Source organism: Garra rufa, unplaced genomic scaffold, assembly GCF_049309525.1.
Source record: "Garra rufa unplaced genomic scaffold, GarRuf1.0 hap1_unplaced_002, whole genome shotgun sequence".
NCBI lineage: Eukaryota > Metazoa > Chordata > Actinopteri > Cypriniformes > Cyprinidae > Garra > Garra rufa.
In genome coordinates, this window is record NW_027394277.1 from 9,296,607 (window position 1) to 9,306,518 (window position 9,912).

General features: G+C 35.5%; 1 long non-coding RNA gene across 2 annotated transcripts; it reads right to left on the reverse strand.

Annotated features, from left to right (window-relative positions):
- Positions 1-3,761: 3,761 nt before the first annotated feature.
- On the reverse strand, positions 3,762-6,392 carry LOC141305438 (uncharacterized). 2 transcript variants are annotated; one of them, XR_012344404.1, is made up of 5 exons: positions 6,028-6,392; positions 5,866-5,944; positions 5,642-5,722; positions 4,746-4,834; positions 3,762-3,966 (listed from the first exon to the last, which is right to left on the reverse strand). It is a non-coding gene; the product is annotated as an uncharacterized lncRNA (long non-coding RNA). The 2 variants fall into 2 exon arrangements; XR_012344403.1 differs by having other exon boundaries at positions 5,866-6,392.
- Between the last annotated feature and the right edge of the window lie 3,520 nt (positions 6,393-9,912).

The following is a 9,912-nucleotide window of genomic DNA, read 5'->3' on the forward strand; positions in this document are numbered from 1 at the left end:
CCTAAGGGAACTTTCGGAGTATAAGAGGGAAACTGTGCTAAATCAAACATAAAATACAGCGAAATGACAGGGAATAAAAAATATTAAATGAGTGATTAGTTGCTATGTTTAATACAGTTGCTTTTTTTGAGAACTCTAATCAGGTAAATAGCTGAAGTTATTAGTTGGTCATTAAAAACGGCCGTGCTTTGTTGAACTATGTGGTTCAAACGATGAGACCATATTCATGAAACAGTCTTTACTAGCTAATTCGTTTCCACAAAAATGCAGCACAAATAAGCAAGCATTTTAACGTTTTCAATACACTAATCTACTATTACTGTTCAATCGCTGGAGTGTTTTTATTTTTTATTTTTTAAATGCCTTTAAAATGTGTAGTTTTGTGAACACGGACGAAGAAACGCCAGCCCCGAAGCTCATCCGTAAACCACATAAACAGCTCATATGCGCTTAATATAGCTCTTTAAAATGATATTCTGTTTACATTGTGTACAGTCGCTGGAGTGTTTTTATTTAAATGCTTTTAAAGAGACCGAGAGCTCGGAGCCTTGACTCTCATGTCAGTAAAACAGAAAACACTGGCTGAAGGCAGCTCTCTCCGTTTTAAATGAAACTGCTTGCAAACTCCTGAAATTAGCTCTTGTTCAAAGGGGTTGACGGAATGAAATCGCTGGAACATTTAAATTTTAAAAGGCCGTATTTATTTTCATTTTCCGCTCCACCCCTTCAGTGGAGTGGAATGGCCTAAACTGGGCATTATTTTTCGTACGTGACCTGTGGTTAGAAGCATTGTTTCTTGTTAGCAAGACATATGGCTTAATAAATTATGTTCTTGGGCATAATTTGCAAGCTAACATAAAGTAAAAGCTATAACCTACGTTTAACCTAAATATAAATGATTTTATTCAGTATTTTTGTGCGTCCTCTATAAAGCAACATTTATGAGTAGTGCGCATGCGCACAAATGCCTAAGGGAACTTTCGGAGTATAAGAGGGAAACTGTGCTAAATCAAACATAAAATACAGCGAAATGACAGGGAGCAAGAAAATATTACGTGAGTGATTAGGTGCTTTGTTCAATACAGGTGCATTTTTTTGAGAACTCTAATCAGGTAAATAGCAGAAGTTATTAGTTGGTCATTAAAAACGGCCGTGCTTTGTTGAACTATGTGGTTCAAACGATGAGACCATATTCATGAAACAGTCTTTACTAGCTAATTCGTTTCCACAAAAATGCAGCACAAATAAGCAAGCATTTTAACGTTTTAAATACACTAATCTACAATTATTGTTCAATCGCTGGAGTGTTTTTTTATTTTTTAAATGCCTTTAAAATATGTAGTTTTGTGAACACGGACGAAGAAACGCCAGCCCCGAAGGTCATCCGTAAACCACATAAACAGCTCATATGCGCTTAATATAGCTCTTTAAAATGATATTCTGTTTACATTGTGTACAGTCGCTGGAGTGTTTTTATTTAAATGCTTTTAAAGAGACCGAGAGCTCGGAGCCTTGACTCTCATGTCAGTAAAACAGAAAACACTGGCTGAAGGCAGCTCTCTCCGTTTTAAATGAAACTGCTTGCAAACTCCTGAAATTAGCTCTTGTTCAAAGGGGTTGACGGAATGAAATCGCTGGAACATTTAAATTTTAAAAGGCCGTATTTATTTTCATTTTCCGCTCCACCCCTTCAGTGGAGTGGAATGGCCTAAACTGGGCATTATTTTTCGTACGTGACCTGTGGTTAGAAGCATTGTTTCTTGTTAGCAAGACATATGGCTTAATAAATTATGTTCTTGGGCATAATTTGCAAGCTAACATGAAGTAAAAGCTATAACCTACGTTTAACCTAAATATAAATGATTTTATTCAGTATTTTTGTGCGTCCTCTATAAAGCAACATTTATGAGTAGTGCGCATGCGCACAAATGCCTAAGGGAACTTTCGGAGTATAAGAGGGAAACTGTGCTAAATCAAACATAAAATACAGCGAAATGACAGGGAGCAAGAAAATATTACGTGAGTGATTAGGTGCTTTGTTCAATACAGGTGCATTTTTTTGAGAACTCTAATCAGGTAAATAGCAGAAGTTATTAGTTGGTCATTAAAAACGGCCGTGCTTTGTTGAACTATGTGGTTCAAACGATGAGACCATATTCATGAAACAGTCTTTACTAGCTAATTCGTTTCCACAAAAATGCAGCACAAATAAGCAAGCATTTTAACGTTTTCAATACACTAATCTACTATTACTGTTCAATCGCTGGAGTGTTTTTATTTTTTATTTTTTAAATGCCTTTAAAATGTGTAGTTTTGTGAACACGGACGAAGAAACGCCAGCCCCGAAGCTCATCCGTAAACCATATAAAGCAGCTCATATGCGCTTAATATAGCTCTTTAAAATGATATTATGTTTACATTGCGTACAGTCGCTGGAGTGTTTTTATTTAAATGCTTTTAAAAGAGGCTCAGTGATGTAGTTCGCAGACCGAGAGCTCGGAGCCTTGACTCTCATGTCAGTACAACAGAAAACACTGGCTGAAGGCAGCTCTCTCCGTTTTAAATGAAACTGCTTGCAAACTCCTGAAATTAGCTCTTGTTCAAAGGGGTTGACGGAATGAAATCGCTGGAACATTTAAATTTTAAAAGGCCGTATTTATTTTCATTTTCCGCTAAACCCCTTCAGTGGAGTGGAATGGCCTAAACTGGGCATTATTTTTCGTACGTGACCTGTGGTTAGAAGCATTGTTTCTTGTTAGCAAGACATATGGCTTAATAAATTATGTTCTTGGGCATAATTTGCAAGCTAACATGCAGTAAAAGCTATAACCTACGTTTAACCTAAATATAAATGATTTTATTCAGTATTTTTGTGCGTCCTCTATAAAGCACCATTTATGAGTACACTGTAAACCCTAATAAGTTCAGACTACTCAAATGATTTGAGGAAAGTGATTCCCTCAGTTCGTTTGAGTAATGGGAAAATGACAACTCGATTTATTGAGTTGAACGAATGTGGTCTCTTCATTGAATTAACTTAAATGTTTAAGTACAGATAACTTAAAAGGGCTAACAGACTAAACTTCCTAAATTTTCAGCTTATATATAAATATATATATATTCTACTTGTATTAAATAATTTATAAATCATTAAAACAAGGTTTTTTTTCCACATCAACCACTTTATTAGGCTTATACTGCATTTACATTACTTATAACAGTAAGCTCACATTTATAAAATTCATGAACAAAATCATGAGCTCCTTTTTTAACAGTAAACTCATATTTTTGTCTGTAAGCCCACACTGTCATATTTTTAAAAGACATATGTACAACAAAATAGCTAATTTTTAATTTTAACAGTAAGCTCACATTTCCAGAAAGACATGAACAACAGCATCATGAGCTTACATTTTTTAAAGTACATTCACATTTTATAACAGTAAACTCCTATTTTTGACTGTAAACTCACATTTAATATCACATTTTTAAACAAAACAGCTCATTTTTAATAGTAAGCTTACATTTTTAAAAGACATGAACAACAACATAAGCATTTTTTTTTAACAGTTAACTGTTTTAAATGTAAACCTATTATTTATTTATTTTTTCACATTTTTACAAGACAAATTTGAGATATACCAGTTCCTTGGAGTGTGTGTTATACAAAAAAAAAAAAAAAGAAGGTGTTTCTTCTCTGTTGGTGAAAGTCTTACTGACTGTTAACATAAACATGTTTTTAATTTCCAATGTAAAGGTCATTTTCATTTTTTTCTCCTCCTGACAAGAAAAGCACAAAACCTGTAACATAAATTTGTCCAAACAGAAGGCACATTGATTCAGGAAGGTCACTTAGATTGTCCATCACCACTTTTCCAAGAGTTGAGAGGCTGAAGAGTAGTCCCATCTTCAACTATTACAATCCCCACTGACAACAGCAAGATTTGAGCTGTGATCATCAGACATCTATTAAAGATGAAAAAACATTATCAAATTAAAGTTAATTCACATGCATGCAAGCTCATGTAGATTTCAAACAGTGCAACTTAATCTTAAGGAACAGTTCACCCAAAAATGCAAATTCTGTCATTGCTCACTCTCATGTCATTCCACACCCCTAACACCTTTGTTCTTCTTCCAAACAAAAATTAAGATTTTTTTTAAGGAAACCCAAGAGATTTCTGTTTCTCCAGAGATCCAATGTAACATTTTCAAGGTCTAGAAAAAAAATCCATGAGACTTCAGTGGTTTAAACTCAATTTTATGAAGCAGTGCGAGTGTTTAGTGCAAAAACATGTAATTTACCACTTACAAAATAAAATTATTCAAGGCCTGTTCAGATTTCAGATCTTGCGTGAACACAAAACACATGCACTGTGATGCTCTCGTGAACATGCATTGGGGATCTGTATTTTTAATAGTTTTTATAGTTTGTTTCATGCAAACCTAAGCATGTGCGTTGTTTAATAAAATTGAGGTTAAATCACTGGAACCACATGTCTTTCTTACCTTTTCTTGTCCCTCTATGGAGAAATGGAAAACTCTTGAAAATTATTTTAAAAATCTTCATTTGTGTTCCAAAGAGGAACGGAAGTCTTACGAATATGGAATGACACGAGGGTAACTACTGACAAAATTCTAATTTTTGAGTGAAATAACACTTTAGATTCAAATTTATATAATGAGTGTGAGTGATCTAATGTGTGCTTGTCTTTTTGACATTATTTTCTACATGGAATACTTACCAAACATGTCGAAGAAATCCCCAAACATCTCCAAACACAAGAGGTGGTCCTTGGAGCACAAGAGTTCGGTCCTCAGTCGGCTCTGACAACTTATGTGTGAAAACAAAAAAACAATTATATTAAATCTAACCACTGGCTATTACTACTTTTTTTTTATGAAATTCATAACAGCATTTAAATCAGGGGTGTCAATTCTTGGAGGGACAGAGCCCTGCAGAGTTTAGATGAAATCCTAATTAAACACACCTGATCCAACTACGTTAAGTTAACGTTGTTACAACATTTTTGCACGTCTTTCCCGACAGTAAAAAGTCAACAAATCGCTCACAGGGACATGTAAAACAGTCACAGCTCTGCTAATGGTAACTTGATTAAAAACAAAATGCAGATAGGATTGAATACATTTTATAAAATCTATTAAAAACGAATAATTAATATTATGCACCAAGAACACATTACATGAACAGAATTATTAATTAAAAACATAGGCCTATCTCTGTAAATGTGTCACAATTTCGTTAATTTTTAGCTTCGCATTGTTCTCCTCATGAAACCTTTAGTAAACCTGCATTAATAGCCACACGGATGCAATATACTGTTACAAACGTATTTTCATTCTCAACTGTTTATGACCATTTAAGACATAACTGACAAGGGTTTACGTGAATAATCACCAAGCGAGCGCCTCATTTTGAAATATTTTTGCGTGCATTTGACCGTTTATGCGCGCACCTTGAGGTAAAAGCGAACTAACGGTACATGTCCGTGTTCTGTTCCCTCATAAGCGCATACACAACAGCGCAAGTTCTCATTCTCGCTTTTAAAAACACAACATCAAAGAAACATTAATAAATTAAGCAAGTCACAACGTACAGGCGTGTTAAACATTAACTTACCAGCGTAATCCATGGGCCTTCGTCACGACCGACTCCATCCCTGTCCCTGCCTGCTTCACGACCGCCTGCCTGCAAGTGCCGCTGGGGGAGGGAAAAAAGTTAAGCGGGAAATTCAAATGTTCTTATAGAAATTTAGAAACTCCGGCATATTTATAAGTACAAAATACTCCAAAAATAAAACGGAACCAAGCAAAATTTACACTTATATTTTACCATTAACCTACCTGTGTAACTTCACTCTAATGAATCTTTCACGACGGCTTTCTTCCCGCCTGCTTTACCGCCAGCTTACTTGTGCTGCTACTGGAGCAAAACAAAAAATAGCATTGGAATAACGTGTAAATCAATTTAAAAAAATGTATATGAGCGTTTAAATCTCTACTTACTGATTTAACTTTTGTCTTTCTTGTGTCAGATGGTTTCTGCTAGTGCGTCTGTCCTGCTGGTTCTTCAGCAAAATTCAGCATGACGAGAAAAAATACCGCCTTGTGTCATATAACTTATATCGACCAATCAGCGCGGTTGTCAAAGCAGAATTTCAAGTGCGACCAATCATTTTAAATAGACATTGTGAATCTTTCAAATTAATTAAAATGTTGAGTTCAGATAACTTAAAATATCAATTAAAAAGTTTTTTGCTGCCAAATGAGTAAGTTAACCACACCTGTTTAAGTTTTGATGCCAAAACTTGGTATTTTAAGTAATGTCAAGTTATATTAACTTAATCTCTTTATTAATGACAACAGTGGGGTTTACAGTGTAGTGCGCATGCGCACAAATGCCTAAGGGAACTTTCGGAGTATAAGAGGGAAACTGTGCTAAATCAAACATAAAATACAGCGAAATGACAGGGAATAAAAAATATTAAATGAGTGATTAGTTGCTATGTTCAATACAGTTGCTTTTTTTGAGAACTCTAATCAGGTAAATAGCTGAAGTTATTAGTTGGTCATTAAAAACGGCCGTGCTTTGTTGAACTATGTGGTTCAAACGATGAGACCATATTCATGAAACAGTCTTTACTAGCTAATTCGTTTCCACAAAAATGCAGCACAAATAAGCAAGCATTTTAACGTTTTCAATACACTAATCTACTATTACTGTTCAATCGCTGGAGTGTTTTTATTTTTTATTTTTTAAATGCCTTTAAAATGTGTAGTTTTGTGAACACGGACGAAGAAACGCCAGCCCCGAAGCTCATCCGTAAACCACATAAACAGCTCATATGCGCTTAATATAGCTCTTTAAAATGATATTCTGTTTACATTGTGTACAGTCGCTGGAGTGTTTTTATTTAAATGCTTTTAAAGAGACCGAGAGCTCGGAGCCTTGACTCTCATGTCAGTAAAACAGAAAACACTGGCTGAAGGCAGCTCTCTCCGTTTTAAATGAAACTGCTTGCAAACTCCTGAAATTAGCTCTTGTTCAAAGGGGTTGACGGAATGAAATCGCTGGAACATTTAAATTTTAAAAGGCCGTATTTATTTTCATTTTCCGCTCCACCCCTTCAGTGGAGTGGAATGGCCTAAACTGGGCATTATTTTTCGTACGTGACCTGTGGTTAGAAGCATTGTTTCTTGTTAGCAAGACATATGGCTTAATAAATTATGTTCTTGGGCATAATTTGCAAGCTAACATGAAGTAAAAGCTATAACCTACGTTTAACCTAAATATAAATGATTTTATTCAGTATTTTTGTGCGTCCTCTATAAAGCAACATTTATGAGTAGTGCGCATGCGCACAAATGCCTAAGGGAACTTTCGGAGTATAAGAGGGAAACTGTGCTAAATCAAACATAAAATACAGCGAAATGACAGGGAGCAAGAAAATATTACGTGAGTGATTAGGTGCTTTGTTCAATACAGGTGCATTTTTTTGAGAACTCTAATCAGGTAAATAGCAGAAGTTATTAGTTGGTCATTAAAAACGGCCGTGCTTTGTTGAACTATGTGGTTCAAACGATGAGACCATATTCATGAAACAGTCTTTACTAGCTAATTCGTTTCCACAAAAATGCAGCACAAATAAGCAAGCATTTTAACGTTTTCAATACACTAGTCTACTATTACTGTTCAATCGCTGGAGTGTTTTTATTTTTTATTTTTTAAATGCCTTTAAAATGTGTAGTTTTGTGAACACGGACGAAGAAACGCCAGCCCCGAAGCTCATCCGTAAACCACATAAACAGCTCATATGCGCTTAATATAGCTCTTTAAAATGATATTCTGTTTACATTGTGTACAGTCGCTGGAGTGTTTTTATTTAAATGCTTTTAAAGAGACCGAGAGCTCGGAGCCTTGACTCTCATGTCAGTAAAACAGAAAACACTGGCTGAAGGCAGCTCTCTCCGTTTTAAATGAAACTGCTTGCAAACTCCTGAAATTAGCTCTTGTTCAAAGGGGTTGACGGAATGAAATCGCTGGAACATTTAAATTTTAAAAGGCCGTATTTATTTTCATTTTCCGCTCCACCCCTTCAGTGGAGTGGAATGGCCTAAACTGGGCATTATTTTTCGTACGTGACCTGTGGTTAGAAGCATTGTTTCTTGTTAGCAAGACATATGGCTTAATAAATTATGTTCTTGGGCATAATTTGCAAGCTAACATGAAGTAAAAGCTATAACCTACGTTTAACCTAAATATAAATGATTTTATTCAGTATTTTTGTGCGTCCTCTATAAAGCAACATTTATGAGTAGTGCGCATGCGCACAAATGCCTAAGGGAACTTTCGGAGTATAAGAGGGAAACTGTGCTAAATCAAACATAAAATACAGCGAAATGACAGGGAGCAAGAAAATATTACGTGAGTGATTAGGTGCTTTGTTCAATACAGGTGCATTTTTTTGAGAACTCTAATCAGGTAAATAGCAGAAGTTATTAGTTGGTCATTAAAAACGGCCGTGCTTTGTTGAACTATGTGGTTCAAACGATGAGACCATATTCATGAAACAGTCTTTACTAGCTAATTCGTTTCCACAAAAATGCAGCACAAATAAGCAAGCATTTTAACGTTTTAAATACACTAATCTACAATTATTGTTCAATCGCTGGAGTGTTTTTTTATTTTTTAAATGCCTTTAAAATATGTAGTTTTGTGAACACGGACGAAGAAACGCCAGCCCCGAAGGTCATCCGTAAACCACATAAACAGCTCATATGCGCTTAATATAGCTCTTTAAAATGATATTCTGTTTACATTGTGTACAGTCGCTGGAGTGTTTTTATTTAAATGCTTTTAAAGAGACCGAGAGCTCGGAGCCTTGACTCTCATGTCAGTAAAACAGAAAACACTGGCTGAAGGCAGCTCTCTCCGTTTTAAATGAAACTGCTTGCAAACTCCTGAAATTAGCTCTTGTTCAAAGGGGTTGACGGAATGAAATCGCTGGAACATTTAAATTTTAAAAGGCCGTATTTATTTTCATTTTCCGCTCCACCCCTTCAGTGGAGTGGAATGGCCTAAACTGGGCATTATTTTTCGTACGTGACCTGTGGTTAGAAGCATTGTTTCTTGTTAGCAAGACATATGGCTTAATAAATTATGTTCTTGGGCATAATTTGCAAGCTAACATGCAGTAAAAGCTATAACCTACGTTTAACCTAAATATAAATGATTTTATTCAGTATTTTTGTGCGTCCTCTATAAAGCACCATTTATGAGTAGTGCGCATGCGCACAAATGCCTAAGGGAACTTTCGGAGTATAAGAGGGAAACTGTGCTAAATCAAACATAAAATACAGCGAAATGACAGGGAGCAAGAAAATATTACGTGAGTGATTAGGTGCTTTGTTCAATACAGGTGCATTTTTTTGAGAACTCTAATCAGGTAAATAGCAGAAGTTATTAGTTGGTCATTAAAAACGGCCGTGCTTTGTTGAACTATGTGGTTCAAACGATGAGACCATATTCATGAAACAGTCTTTACTAGCTAATTCGTTTCCACAAAAATGCAGCACAAATAAGCAAGCATTTTAACGTTTTCAATACACTAATCTACTATTACTGTTCAATCGCTGGAGTGTTTTTATTTTTTATTTTTTAAATGCCTTTAAAATGTGTAGTTTTGTGAACACGGACGAAGAAACGCCAGCCCCGAAGCTCATCCGTAAACCATATAAAGCAGCTCATATGCGCTTAATATAGCTCTTTAAAATGATATTATGTTTACATTGCGTACAGTCGCTTGAGTGTTTTTATTTAAATGCTTTTAAAAGAGGCTCAGTGATGTAGTTCGCAGACCGAGAGCTCGGAGCCTTGACTCTCATGTCAGT